This window comes from Megalops cyprinoides, chromosome 6 (assembly GCF_013368585.1).
Source record: "Megalops cyprinoides isolate fMegCyp1 chromosome 6, fMegCyp1.pri, whole genome shotgun sequence".
NCBI classification, from domain to species: Eukaryota; Metazoa; Chordata; class Actinopteri; order Elopiformes; family Megalopidae; genus Megalops; species Megalops cyprinoides.
This window is the reverse complement of record NC_050588.1, coordinates 19,762,661-19,779,047: the sequence shown is the minus strand read 5'-3', so window position 1 is coordinate 19,779,047 and position 16,387 is coordinate 19,762,661.

Here is a 16,387-nt window from a genome sequence, read left to right as displayed (position 1 = left end):
GTTCACTGTGCTATGAGCTGTACTGTTTTTCCTCATGACATGTGGTGTGGTTCTGGAGGCAGGCATAGTTCAGTTTTCCCCCGAAGAGGTGTGACTATATTTTGTAATTGCTAGAGGGTGGCATATTTGGCTCTGTTTCTGATGGAAGATTTGGTCCAGGCCCCACCCTTCTTTCTCTTGTTTTCACTCTCCTGTGCATGCACACACCCACACCCACATGCAGCAACGTGAGTTTGAGCCAATTAAAAAAATATGACACACTCAACTCAGGCACACACCTCTGGCCCCTGTCATGGGCTTTCTCTGTACAGATCACTCTGTACGATAATAGAGCTGCTCTCAGCTGGCTGTGAGCGACTCTTAGTGTGCAGTTATTGTCCTTTGGATTTCCCTGCAATGCCGTTAAGGAAATTAAGGTCTGTGCCTTGCTAGACTACACATTGTTTAGAGTATATGGCTGGAGAAGACGAAGTGCAAACGGAGAGTGTGAAACTTTAACTCCATCGTGCAAACATTTCACACTCATTTTACCCACGGGGCACTTTTTAGCACAGGTGCTTATCCCTGAGTTTGTGCTGTCATAACCCTGTGTTTGAAATCTCTTGATGCAGCACTGGGATCCCTCCACTTTGCCTTTCATAGCCCATTGGATAAGCACTGTCCTGCCTGCCATCCAGTCAGGTCCCTCCGGGGCAAACAGTTCCAAGTTTATGCAGCTCGGAGCATGAGAAGTCCCAGCTCGGCAGGAGTACAAGTTCATAACCGGGTCACTTTCGGATCCAAGTATGTGGACAGTCACCCAGAACGGCAGAGATGACAAGAAAAAGCATATCAAAACAGAGAGTTCCAAGTTCATTGCCTAAAATCCCAAGGGTTTGTTTAACATTGTGCCTTCCCTTGCCTCTCTGTGAGTGTGAAACATATGAAAAATATCTAAGGAATGTGCTTCACTACTCTGGCCAGGCATGTTTTTGGATTCAATACACCTCTATCACCCTCTTGTCTGAACTTGTTAATTATTAATCCATACAGACATGGCTAATATCAATCGGAGTTAAAAAAAAAGGAGAAGAGATGGTTGTTTGTACACTGACACCTCCTGAGCTTGGAGTAGTTACAGTAATGCTGTTGCTTTGAGGACCAATCAGAGGCATGTTTGCAGCAGAGCCACAGCATTGGAAACTAATCAGGAGGAGGGACACAGCAGCAACGCTGCATCATGGACCAATGAGGAGGAAGGCCCAGGGATGGTGAGTTCATCATGTCTCTGTAGCCCTTTGTCCATCCACAGGAAGACACACAATAAATGATATCAATTACCCTGGGCGTTGGCAGGGGGGGCGTGCTCACCAAATTATGTAATCACATCATGAATGATGGGAATAAAAACAGTGGTGATAACCCCAAGTCGCATAACCTTGAGCAAACATGGTGAGGATGTTTTTGTTTCCCTCAGACCTCCAATGGTGATGGTATCAAACTCACTGTTAAAACAATCATGTCATCATCACAAACAGACATTTCGCTTCTCCGAAAACAACATCAGTTCCCAAAGAACCGCACCAAAAATGAATCTGAAGACGCCACTTATGGCTGTTTATTTGATGAGCAGACGCCCAGTAATACCGAGGGAGAGTCGCAAATGTCTTTTTTTAACTCATGCACTCTGTAGCCTGCTTATCCAGCTGGATTATTACAGCAGAGGTTACATACACTGCTCAATGGTAGTGACACCAACAGCCCATCTGGGATTTGAGCCCACGGCCTTTGCATTTTTAGTCAAGGGCTACACTGAATCACAGAAACTTAGAATCACAAAGAAACAGAAGCATGTCATTTACCTCATCTATGGAATTTTCGGTATGTATTTTCAGTGATACATACTGATGATTACATATATATTGGAATCATCAATTTGTATTTTCAGCGAATACAGTTCATAGTCCTTTCAGTATAATATATTAATATAGTAAGACAAAAATGAGTCTCACACGTCACTCTGGGGTTCTACACTGTGCCCTTATGCAAGTGACACACGGGTTCGTGCAAGATTTGACTGGTGTAACAGTGCACTGATTGGGACAGCTACTCTGACCTCTGACACCAGATAACAGACACTTCGCAGATTTGCTGCCAATTCTGCAGTTTAACTGCTACTGCACTACAAACTGAACACAGGCTTATCGCAAACTTTGAATTTCAGTAGTCCCAGGTTCCATTCTCAAATGGGCCATTGCAGTGTTTCACTCACAGCCTCTTTGTATATGTCCAAGCATCTCAATGTCTGCTCCTTCTTCCAGGGTTATCAGGACAGGGGTTTTGTACTCCTCTCTTGTTGATTATGCTAGATTCTCTCTCTGCTCTTCCTCTTAACACTGAACCCATTTATTTATTTACAGTGGCCTTATGGATGAAACAGACCATTGCAACTTAATACTGGCAATGTGCAAATATATTAAATAAGCTGTACATGGACCATGTACAGTCCAAGGCCTTGGGAACACATGGACCATGTACAGTCCAAGGCCCTGGGATAACACATTCACACAGTCATACACACTCAATCGTGCTCAATGACACACACACACACACACACACACACTTATATGCATATGTACATGCACACACACTCATACATAAATCCAACATGAACACCTGTTAGCACACCTAGAGATTAAATCACCCCCCTTGCCCCTGCTTTCATTACGAATCTCAGAAGCATCAGCTGAACAGTGCTGGAGCTTTGCCAGGAGAAGCCTGGAGCTGTGATATGATCCACTGGTGTGACAAAGCGCTGTTTAACCTTGGATCTTGAGGTGCTTCAGTCTCTAATGGACCAGGAATGGCTGGGGGCACAGATGAATCTGAGGGCGTGTTCCTATTACTCAGAGTACATCTTGCGTACCCACCCACACCCCCCGCCCTGCACACACACACACACACACCCACACCCACATGCACACATCAGTGTTTCCTTGGAGCTCATTCCAACTTTAAGGGATTTTCGCTGTTCGGTCTCGCCTCACTGAACACCTCGAAAATATGGGCCTTTGCAGGACGCCCTCTTCTTATGGGTCCGCACCCACACCCACGGGCTTGCCAGCGCCCACTGTGTCAGGAGCAGCTGTCTGCCACTGATCAGAGGCTCTCATATTTTGCTTTTATGAGGACTGAAAGTCTGCAGGGCTTCACTGTACAGGGTATCTCCTGCAGGTGGAACAGATTGTAAGGAAGGACACAATTTAACAGCTGTTATCAGCGCTCTGTGGAATGATAGCAACTGACCTACAGAAAGGGGATTTAGAGATCCTACCTTTATTTGACAATTAACCTGAACCTATTTTTGATAGATGTGGGTCCGCATGATTTACAAGCGTGCCTGTTTAGAGAAGAATAATTGGCTGATTTCTTTTTAACTTTATTTTATCATATTATAATATTGCCTTTTTGAGTTTCCGATTAAATCATTTTGGCAATAAAAAATAACATGTTTTCACACTAAAAACAGATCTCATTTAATTGTAATCTGTTTATTTAATATATTTGATAATTATGTCATGTGAAGCACATGGAAAAAACACAGACTCATGATCATTACCGGTTTTATAAATTAAGTTGTCTGCCACAACCATTTGGAGCAGCTCGAAACAAACTAACCTATGCAGGGTACATTGCCAGACTATTCTGAGGGAGATGGGTCTGTTGAGTGAGGGTGTGAGAAATAATTTGCCCTGTATAGAGAGACCCTTATCAATAGGAGAGAAGAGAGACTGACCCCTGTACAGAGTGAAATGGGAGAGGAGGCAGAAAACAGACAGTAGGCACCCACCAGGGGTCAAAGTTGAAAGAGCGGGACCATCTGGGGCTCTTGCGTTCAAGTGCGGATCTCGCTGGGTGCAATGTAGGTTGTAGTAATCGAGGAAAGGATGCAATTTAACACGTTTTGGATGCAGCCTCTGTGTCCCTTGTTCCTGCTCTCTTCTTCCTCTCCCCTCCTCCTCTCCCAGCATGCTTTACACTTTGTGTCCACTGCAGGTGTGCAATTCAAAGCCCCAAAAGAGAGCTTAATTCTGCCCTGGCCTGTCAAGCACCCCCCGACTCTATCCGACCCTCTGTCCCTCCCACATAACCAAGCAAAAGGACCTGACTCTGTATGCATAGCCTGTTGCCAGGCAGTTGCTCGGTGACTACCCCTTACTTATCCTAGCAACCTTTGGCCACACTGACCTCCTCTCCTTCCTCACTGACCACTGCTCTAAAGCTCCCGAGAGAAATGACCCAATAGTTTCACAGAAACAGAGGAAAAAAAAAACTTTGGGGTAACTTTCCCAACAAGTCCCTGTGTTTCAGGGATTAGATATTTCAATATTTCAGTAATTTTGTAATCATTTATAATGAACTATAATCTAATGGTATTGCACGTTGTGCATGTTATACTTGAGTCATACAAGTTTTAATTGAGTTGCTTTTTTTTATACAATTGACTATAGGGGAGATTCAACAGTCTTAGTGACCTTTAATATGAAGTATAATTGAATTGTAAAAAGCGTGTCATTTTGTGCAGCAGAAAAGAGAGGGAACACTTTGGACACATTGTTCTGATTTTTGACTGCTGAGTCAATTCTTAGAACTTACTGTTTTCTTTTTTCCATTTCGAGAATCCAGAGGGTTGTGATTTGGAATGAGTGGAAAAACGAACAAATCAGTCACTTCATAAGTTATGTGAATAATAAACGAGTACGTCTTCTACCATTTGAGAACACGCTGACATTTGGGTTTATGAGGGTTTTTTTTTGTTCAGCTTCAGGAAAGTCAGCTACAGAGGAATGGAGGTGATACTATCGCAGGGCAGAACACCAAACCACCATCTGTCACAAACACATACATCAGTATGCCGCAACTTACCGTAACACTGCCACGATTTTGCTGTGAAGTTGCAAAAATGTTGTGAGAACACTATGTGCTGGATGGGAGGATCACTGGAGCTCATCACAACTGCTGGTTAAGCTTGTTTGGAGGTGCTTGCTCTGAAAGTCTACACAATGCCTACACATTTTCTAAATGGCATAAACATTCACTGACATTCTCTAATTTTTACTCAGCAGTGTTGTGTAGTGGTAAGGAATAGGGCTTGTAACCTAAAGATTGCTGGTTCAATTCACTGGTGGGACGCTGCTGTTTATACCCATGGGTACGGTACTTAACTCAAGATTGTTAATACCCTGTAGATCTGTAAATACCCAGCTGTGTAAATGGATGACATGGAAAATCACAGAGCTATGTTTCACTTGATAAATGCCAATGAACTGTAATGTATTTATTCCTGGTGACAAGGCCTCATTGGTGTTCATTGTGTCAGCTTTCATGACCATCACTACTCATGTCAAATGTCATGGGTGTCAACCACCATTAGTAATCATAGTGATATAGTACGCTATTTTACGTGTCAGACTGACTTTGACAAAACCTGGCATAGTAGTATGTTATATAGTTTACAATGTGAAAATGATATCAGTATATATATGAAAAACAATATGGCTCACAGTTGGTTTCAAAGTGTAAAACAGTTTTGTGGTCAGAGGTCTTGCATCCACTTTGAAGGAGAACTTTCCTCCTCCTTAGTGGAGAAAAAAACTGAAAGCAAGAAGATTAGATAATTACTGTGTGTGTGAAGGAGCATGAGACTTATACCTCATTCATGACCACGATCATTCTCGCCAGCCCGGAGCCTCACCTCACGCAAAACTCATTTCATAATGCGGCAGTGTAGCATAGTGCTTAAGGAGCAAGACTCATAACCAAAAGGTTGCCAGTCTGATTCCCCACAGGATCACTGCTGCTGTGCCCTTGGGCAAGATACTTAACCCACAATTACCTCAGTAAATATCCAGCTGTATAAATGGATCACATTGTAAAAACCCGTAATTGATGTAAATCGCTCTGGATAAGAGTGTCTGCGAAATGCCAATAATGTTATGTAACATTTTGCTGCTGTCGTTATGGCTTCCAGAGTATGAAAACAGAGCCAGTGCCATCCAGATGTGTTTTGAAACATTACCTGTTGGTGTTTGAGTGAATAACTGCTATAATGTGTTATTACCATTTTGGAGTTGGGAAAAGATGACAAACAGTAGTGGTTTGTGACTCAATGCTACTTTATGAGCTGTTAAATACCAATCCTGAAATGGCCGTATATTAGTTGTACTACTGTGGCAGTACCACAGCATAATGCACTGAAACATAAAACTCCAGGCTCATTTTGGCGATGTATCGACATGTTCCATTTTGTGCAGTAAATCTGAGTTTTCAGAATGGCTCCCTCTCTACTTTCAGCAGAGGTGATTTTTTTTTTGGAAGTTCTCAAAATTTCTCTATTGGTTTCGCGTACACAGGCTTTATAACCACGCGGGCAAGGAAAAACAAAACTGTAAACTGTTTTCCTCACTCAGTGGGTGGCTGGGAGGACTTCTCACCAGCAAGAGGGCTTATCCTTTCATTTACACTTCAACTTCGGGGAAATGTTGCTAGAGCTGCACCATACCACTCCATCCTAGTGGTGTTTATGCAGTCTCACTCCTCATATTTTATTTTCTACTTTTTTACATTTTTGTATTGTGTTCTTTGGCCTGTGTTTGTTGTGCTTGTCAGAGCATGATGACATTTTTAATTTCCATTCTCAGATGAATGACTTATCCTTGACCAGGAGCATCTTGGCTTCTAGTTCATTAGCAGTAGCAGTTTCCATGTGCACTTCATCTTACTAATTATTTTGGTAAGTTAGTTATTTGATTTGTATTATCATTATTCTACCTTGCAGAAGGTCTTATCCAGAGTGACCTGCCAAAGGGAGACACCACAGTGGGGTGCCCGAGATTCAAGCACAAAATTCTACAGTATAGTAGCATTTAGGCTGAGTATCTCGTTCGAGGGTACAACGTTAGCAACCTCTCAGGTGTTAAACCCGAGCGCCTGGCTTCCAGAGCCAAACCACTTCCCCCTCATGCAAATGAGAGATGCTTCAGACCAAGTAGAGGAAGGAAGCAGAGGGTGGGCGGCCCTTCCACCTGCAGCCTATGTGTTCCACACCGGTGGGTTTGTATCTGAAATGGGAGCCCCTCCCCCCAGGCAGACAGAGGGCACCTCCACTGCTGTGCAACAGGTTCACGCTGCGGGATTTGTGTGCAAGGGCATGAGAAAAAAGGACATTGAGTCCAATGTAACGTGGCGTGAATGCTGTTTCTTTGATATAATCCCAACCTCTTTGGGCAAACCACAGTTAGGATTTGTAGACATATGTGCAATCGGACCACATTTCCCCTAGTCCCAACAGCACACTACGTGCTGAAGACCAGTTTGATACTCACTTGAGTGGGGAACAAATTAACAGAAGTAAACTGATATAAAGCTTTAATTTGTAACTGTCTTTCAGCACCAACACTACAATGAAGTCCAGCCCAGTCCTACATTGCTGTTCAGTTGGGAGTTTAAAGCAGGGCTCAGCAAGGAACCTGGTACCGCTTATAATTTAAGCAAAAATCATACCCCTACATCACCAATAAGTGCATAAAGTATGCACCTAGGGCCAGGACTGAAAAACAGTATAAGACAAAGATATGGTCAGTTAAAATGGCCAGCCTGCTTGAAGCTCTGCATTTTTCTGTCATTTAATGGGGATTGCCTGCCTTACTGTCATATCAGAGGAGGAACAGACTCTGATCTTACACTTCAAGCTGCCAGTGAAAACACCAACAGTAACGGTCCATGTGTACTGTCTTCTCTCTGGGTTTGGTCTCTCTGGACAGAGTCATTCTTCTTAAGTAATTTTACAGTCTACCGAGGACACTAAAACTGGCGCCAGACCCCATGTGATAACGACCTTACAAATGTGCCACACATGTTTTTCTAAGACTCATGCAGGCAATTTGTCCTTTATCGAATGGAGAAAGAGAGAGAGAGGAAGAGAAAAAGAGAGATAGAGGCTGAGGGTAGAGAAAAAGAGGGAGATAGAGAGACAGAGAGTGCTAAGGCACTTTAACTGGTATTAAACACAGCCAGCTATGCAAACAGTGGACAGTAGGGACAGAGGCAGGGGCCAGCTTTGGCGGCCTGCCGTAGAGCCAGTAAGTCTAGACTCCAGATGTGCGCAGCTGGGCCGCGCGGCCCTCTGTAAATATCGCCAGCAGTTGTCGTTGGTTCGGGAGTAAATTATAAGGGGGAGGATCGCGGGAGCGGCCGCAGAAATCCTGCACCCGGCCCCTGAGCACGCTGGCTGTCGACAGCAGGACGCCAGTGAGGTCACAGCGCAGCGGAGAAGCAGGGGCTGATTCCCAAATCTGCTCCCTGTTCCTCTGCTCTGTCCCTAAGAGTTCTTGGGGATTTGGCTGTATGTGCGTTATGTGTGTGTGTGTGTGTGTGTGTGTGTGTGGAGATGTGCATCTACAGTATGTCTCTGTGTATATGTGCAGATGTGTTTGTGTGTGTTTGCATGCATGACTGTGTGTACATGCATATATTTGTAGTCATGTGTATATGTTTATGACAGCATTTAGTTGACATGTGACATTGTGCTTTGTGTGTGTGTGTCTGTGTGTGAGAGAGAGAGAGAGAGAGAGGCTGGCTTCTCAAGGTGGCCCATTATTTTCACTCCAAGCAACCCAGACAACTGCAGTAACACACTTTCTGACCACTGTCACACACACAAAGGGCCCGACTTCCTGACTCACTGATACCTCCATTCCTCTCTTCTGATTGGCCCTCTTCAGCCTGTGTGTGTTGGTTCACAGTTGCCTTGGTCCAGTCCAAATTCTTTACCCCCTACCCCAGCATTCCACTCTCCCTCATAGGTTTATTCCTCTATAATCCTCCTTTTATTTCATCTGCTCAGCAATTAATGTTATCCTTGCTATCTTGAATAAAGGCACGGCGAATGAGCTTGTGACCACAAATTTGTTGATGCCAATCCCATGCAGGACTCTGATGTTGCACCTGTTGTGTGAAATATAAAGAAATATAAAGGAGAAATGTAAGTTCTCCTTGGTACTGGCAGAGCAAGTAAGTGTGAAATTCACAGAATTGAGGTGCATTTTAGGAAATGGCTGGCTGTGGTCATGTTTGAGGGCCTCATTCTAAATCTGCACTGACCTTTACATCATCTGGATGGGTTCCTGCCCTGTTCACTGCTCCAAGCATATCAGTCCATCCACGTGCCATAAAGGTCAGTGCATTTGTGCAGAATTTCATGTAGCGTGTTTTGTTAAAACATGACCCTTATGTCTGCTCCTCATGTTACCCTCCTGCTGCGCTGTGGTGAGCCTCTGTACTTCTCCATCACCCTCCCCCCCCAACACACACACACACATACACACAGCCTGCTGCACTCCCAGACAGCTGCACCCTCCTCTGAAGATAGAGGAAAAACATGAGACAGAGGACACGCTCCAGTGCTCATTAGGTCTAGTGCAGACAGTGTCTGGTGCGTTCTTTGGGTCACCCTCCAGCAGGGTTGGGTTACACATCTGCCCCTGTGGGGTGGACAACCTGTGGCTTCTCTGGCCCCACTACACTTAGGCCCAGGCTTGGAAGGCATGTGCTCCCCTTATGCCAGCGGTGTATCAGCAGTGGGAGTTGTGTGAATAACTGCATGCACCCTCAGCGCTCTGGAGAGGTCAGAGTGGAATATTGTGGAGAGTGCCTGAGTCTGGGGCAGGAAGGCTGTTCTCCAGGCTGTCTCGGCTGTCAACACAGCTAAGGATAGAAGACTGAAGCTTTATGAACCCCAAAGGCCTCAATCAAAGGGGTTGCCATGCGCTGTCAATCACACCCATGAACCAATCAGAAGACTCGGCAGCAAAACACTATGATTAGTTCAAATCATCCAGTCCGCTGGCACTGCAAAATACAATTCGGGTCTTTGGATCAATCTCTGCTCATCTGGGTGCAGCTTCCACAGATATCATCAAAGTATTCATACTGAATTTTGGGTGGCAGCAGTGTTCACAGTGGTCAGATAACTGGGCTGTAACCAGCATTTTGCAGGTTTGAACCCCATGGTAGGTGCTGCTGTTGCACCCAGGAACAAGCTGCTTGACCTGAATTTACTCCAGCTGGGTAAATGGATGGCAGGAAAGAATGGCCCAGGATACAGGTATCTGCTAAGTAAATAAGAGTGATGATATGCAGTGTGCCAGTGTGGTGTCCGTTACACTGCTAACAGCCTACTGGGGCCAGCACAGAGGCATGAGTGATTGATGAGGGACGTGAGCCTGGAAAAGTCTGGAAGCAGTGTCTTTCCAGGAGTGTTCAGCAGCTACTGGTACCCATCCATGCTGTCTGTCATGTCTAATGTGTTCCACACATTTCATCCAGTGATTTAATGTCATCCTTGGATCGTCAGGGTTTTTTCCCCTCTGTTTGCTGCTGAGGTTCTATAGTTACATACTATAGCTACAGACTTTTTTTTTACTTTTTTTTTTGTTCCTTTGTGCATGTATGGAGGTTCATGCTGCTGTTGTGGAAGCGTACAGATTCGCTGAGTCAGTCAGTTGTCCAGCTCTGGCTCCAGTTCTGTCGGGGGGCTGCGTTTCTCCGAGGCACTTCCGCTAACTGTTCTCTCTTTCCTCACCCACTTCCTCAGTGCAGCGTGACCAGATGACAGTCCTCCTTAAGCAAATGTGGCTAAAATCACTGTGCTGCAAGCCATTGCCAGTGTTACATAGCATGCCAAACTCACCGTGCCACAGTCATTACTAATATCCCACAGCTAGCCAGACTCACCAGATTTTAACTGCATTTTCCAGGATCAGCTCCTAAAAAGTAAAATCTGTACAGTACCCTTTCTTACATGTTTATTAATGTTGACTCTTTAACTAGAACAGTACAGGAGTCTCAGAGTCCAGATTAACTGATGTTCTTGTACAAATTTGCAAAATGTGAATATGTGCCAACTTTTTCAGGGAAGATTTGTCAGTTTTTCAAGGCATAAGGCACTAATGGTCAACGTATTTTACTGTAAATTTGGAGGTTGCAAGTCTGAATCCAAGGTGGAGCTCGCTGGAGGAAAGCACTTAACCTAAACTGCACAGGTGAATATCCAGCTCTATGAATGGGCAGTGTGTGTATGACGCTGTGGTTGAGGGTGTCTGCTGAGCTGTTCAAAAGAATGTATTGTGATCTGTGCTTCGGCAGTGTTTGCCAGATGCCGGCTCTTTCTGTGGGATGGCTGCTCCTGGAGGCTTTTGTGTGAACAGGTGAGGTTCTTGTTTGTTGTCTCCTGTCTCTGTGGCAGATGCTGAGCACACAACTCCCCGCCTGGCCAAGCACTGGCCTCCTGGATGCATTTTGGTCACACCTTGCAACTGGCTCCAGCTGACAAGGAAGACACACTGGATGTGGCAAGATTGACAGGGGACTGACCCCCCTCTCTCCTCATTTATGATTAAACTGCTTTTATTTTCAGATCTGCTCAGAGGTAGCTGCTCCAGCTCAAGGCCTTACTGCTCTCTGTCAGCTCAGACAACTGCGTGAGTGAGCTTCCCCGCCTTTCACCTTGGAGTCATACGCGTGGTGCAAGAGTTGCGCAAAACCCCGACACGCCTAAATCCTCAAGGTCTTCCTGTGCTGTTTCAAAACTGGGGTGTCTTTTATTTTAAAGGACGTGTCTCCTCATCCTTAAAGACTGGATATTGGTGGGAGCGGGAGGTACAGGACATGGGGGGGGGGCACATGGTTTCAGCTGCACAGTTCACTTGTATGTGAACTACAAATGTTTGATCTCACTTTGTGTTCAAAATTATGTGCATTTGAAAGCTGTAGTTGCAGAAAAAGCTTCACAAAAAGTAATGAAAAAAGTTGTGTTTATACACTTGCATTGAAACACTTGTATTTAAAGTCAAAGGTAACGACAAATGCTGATTAAATCCAGGCCCAAGACTTTGGAACAAAGGTAATAAAAAGAATTATGTGTACATTTATATTTCACAACAGCATATCAGAACAACATGTATTATCATTATTATTATTATTGTTATTATTATTATTATTGTTGTTGTTGTTGTTGGTTTACAAATTATTATTAATTGGTCTTTATCCAGAGGAGCTTGCATTTGTACAGCTGGAAATTTACTGAAGCTATTCTAGTTAACTTCCTTGCCGAAGGGCATAACAGCAGTGCCCCACCTGGGAATGGTTCTGGCAGCCATGAGATTATGAGCCCTGCTCCTTACCACGACGTAGTTAGATGTCCTCTGAAGAGAAGGGAGGGGGTGTTTGTGCTGTACCAAGCTGAGTAATAACTGAGCAGTATCTGAGTGGGGGGCATGTACACACATACCTTGTCTGAACTCAAGCATCTCTTATATCACAGAGGGGACTCTCTCATACTGGGTGTCTCTGATGACCGGTGGTGACCTCTGTAACCCACTCAGCCTGGGCATGGAATCCCCGCTGTTGCCAGGAGACAGAAAGACCAGTGGTCAGACAACCCCGCAGGGCGAGCAATAGACTAACGGAAAGAAAGTATGCCTTTAGAGTTCAGCAAAGGAGCAACAATATGTGGACACACACATGCATTCATTTATACAGCCAAAGACATATTACATTTTTTCTGTGACAATGTCTGTGGGCATGCATGTTTTGCACATATATGTACGTGCATACATGTATGTATACGTGAGAGTGTGTGTTCTTGCGCATGTGTGCCCATGTGTGTAAATCTGGGCCTGGTTCTGACTCTGGCCTTAGTTTGCTGACAGCAACAAGGTATCTTCTCCCCTGACCAAACCCTTAACATGCTGTGACCCGGGGCTTAAGATCCAGCACCTGGTTTTGGTCCTTCCTCACTTTTGAAGTGAAATGGTTAAAATCTCAGGGTAACATGACATTTGCTGTGCTCTGGGCCCGGGAGGGCTGGTTTGTAAGAGTTTGAATTAGGCTGTTCCACCCCAGCTAGTGTTTAGCTACTATACTGTAAGCCCAGGCCCAGCAGGGAGGTACGCGAAATGCCCGTTCCACCAGCGGTCAGCCTGCTTGATGAGTGATTCATTGAGGCGGCAGAACCACAGAGAGCCACAGAACCACAGAGACACCCTGGCAGCAGTGGGAATGGAGCAAGTGAAGAGACACTCTGTCTGTGCCTTTCTCATTATTCCAAGATGGGGCCGGTTCCCATCGCCCGGCCCAAAAGCACTAGTTACATTTATATCCAGTGCGGAAACCGTGCAAGATCTGTCCATGTGTGATCCGCACTAGGGATGGATAAAAAAAGAAGGAGAAAACGAAGAGGAAGACGAAGGAGTGGAAAAAAAACCCTGACAAAAGCAGAAAGTGGATATTATCTCTCCGCAGCTGTCCCCACTGTGGGCAGCTGTGGCCTCACACAGGAAGTGAGCCCGAGAGAAGCCTCTTCAAGGCCCAATCACAGAGGCGTGGCAGGAAGTCACACAAAATGAGAGGAAGTCAGCTCTGGCTCCAGTCAGTCTGGGTCTTGGGCGGGGAGGAAGAGAGAGAGAGGGGGGGGGGTGAGAGAGAAACAGAGAGAGACGGCGAGAGACCATGTCGTTCTCTGGGCACAATGGGGGCTGTCCCCTTTTGCAGCTGTGTGTCATTTGCACAGTCCCTCGTTAAACAGGCTGGCACCGGGTGGCTCCATCGCTACCGGCGTCATGCCACGCTCCACTTCAAACAGCTGTCCGATCTGCCACCAACGCCCTCAGCCCCACATGCAACCGTGCACGCAGCTACACACTCGCGCACACTGTGTACACAACAGGCAAATTAGCACCGTGCAACACGTGCCCTTCCACTTCCACATGCAGTCACTCACTGCACAAGAGCATGCAGATGAAAACACATCAGGCAAACTGCACGGGTTTAATCCACCAGTTTAGATTGCTAGACCCCCTGCTCACTGCTAGAACTGGGACAGCTGTCACAACTCTCCCGCTGATTAGGAACGGCTGTTACCATTTCGGTACAGTTCAGTGGCCTAGAAGTCTTAAACTTGAGGTTTAAACTGTCTTGCTTAAGCCATTGCAGTTGGCCCATCACAAAAGTATCTCACACAGAACACCCAGGGTTTCCCTTCCAAGCATGGCCATTATACCACTTTGCTACTGTAAATTAACACAATTAAGTCAGGGAAAGTGTTTGGTATGAAGGCCCAAACGTGCATGGTGTAGATAGCGTGTACAAAGATTCATACTAAATGTTGGGAACATCCAGCTGAAACACTTCCCCTGGGCTTATTCTACCAATAGGTCTCTGCGTTCTTGTTTAAGTGGTCCAAACACACACACAGACACACACACACAAATGTGCACACAGGCTGTGCACATCTGCTGATTTCCATGAAATTGAAGCAGAGAGTGTCGCTTCCTCTCTGGGGACTCTGGGTGCGCTTCCTTTCTCCATGGACAGAGACTTCAACACACTGAATTTGGGTCAAATTCTCCTTTTCACACCATTTTGATCCCAACTGTGGCATGTGCGCTCACCAATCACATCGGATTCAGCTCAAGCAGTCACCTCGAGAGCAGTGTGCAGTTGGCATCAGAACTGCATCCAAACACAAGGGAAAGAATGCACTCTTTTGTCACTAGAGGATAATGTAGGTGCTGTGTAAATATCCAGCGACGTGGAAAGCAACACTTGAGCAAGCTAGAAACCTGAAGAGTCAGCTCAGCTGTCAGTGAGTGGATAGAAGCAGAGTGAGTATCCACTCCATTTCTAAACGTTACCAAAGAAGAACGCTGGTCTCCTGGCCAGACCAGGGTATCTCTTAGTGGTGTTTGTTGTGAACAAGCACTGACACATCCAGGTGAAGGAAGCACCCCTTGGTGAGCGACAGCATTGTTGTGCCTTCTGGGAGTCCACTGGTTGGTCACAAGAGGGGATCTGTTCCAGCAAGGAACTACAAGAGGCATGGAGGAACCATAATCCTTTTGCTTCCACGTCATGTGTAAGCCATTAACTGGACTACTATTAACCGAGCTACATACTCCTCTGACCATGAATTCGAAAGGGCTAAGAGGCAATAGTGAAGTCTTTGGGCACTTGAAAGCTGTTTTCTTAAAAAGACAGAAAGAGCAGGCGAAGGTCCACGCATGCCTATCCGGCACATGCCTATCCTATCAGGCACATATTTGATCAGACTTGGTTTGGCCAATACACAATGACCTTATTGCGTTTAGACCACTGAACTCTGTCGGAAGTGGATGACTATTCCTACTGCTACAGATAAGAGTTAGTCTTTTGGTCTTATTTCAGGGTTTAAAGAACTGCAAGGTGGTTCCAGTTGGTCCATCATGTCTGACAGAAAAGCAAACAGGTCAAATGGTTTACACATTTTCTCTGCTTACTTGTATTTCTCTACTTCTCTCTCTCTCCTGTGTGATTCATTCCGTGGTGCTCTCATCACCATTCCTCTAATTCCTTCCTGTCAAAACAGCTCAAATGACAAGACACATCTCCCATAATACCCAGTGGTCAATTAAACAACCCCAAAAGATAGCCTTGCGTTTAAACATTTTGGTCAAATATCATACTGAGGCAGCTTCTGAGAGAGAGGAAAGCAGCTGTTTTTTATCAGAGAGATACATTTAAGAGATATTTTTAACATGGCAACACAGTTTCAAAACTTTTGTTAAGGATAATATTTAAAACTGCTGTTCACACAATTAGTTCTGTCTTTGATGTTTTGATAATTTTGGGTTTGTTTTTTTTTTGGTAACCATACCACCCTTAGCAGCTAGGGAGCCTTAGCCTGACAGCACTGCATGGCTTTCACTGAACACAATTCCACAGGTTGTCCCAGCTGTGTCGGGCTAAAGCTGGGATGAGGAAAACTGGCACCATTAACATCTGAAGGAGCTCCAAACATCAGAAAGGAATGTGCTAACAGCCTGACAGATAGCAGGGCTTTCACACCACACCAATGGGCCATTTTCACCGCATCTTAAGACAACAAGTAAATAAATAACAAACAAGCTAAAGTCGAAATCTATTTTAGTTTAGTTTATTACAGTACAAAAAATCAAATATGTATGTGCAGATGAGGTCCGAAACCCAATCAGGCCATAAATAAAACCATTCCAGACAACAGAATCAATTACATAATCACACAGACAAAAAATGCGTAATCATGGTGCCATAAAATGAAAAAGGTAATGTTTTCCCACATCACTGTAGTGCTGTGAGGATAATAGGAGCACTGTAGTGCTGAAGAGTCATTCAGTGCTCACAAACCACTCCACAGTCACACTAGCATTTCACAGTTCTGGTATGGACACAAAAACTGTGGCTGTGGTTAACAAATCTTAGCAGGGAGACTTTTATTTGGGTGTGTATAAGTGTGTATGCATATGTATATGTATGTGGGGAGGCACAGGTGGCT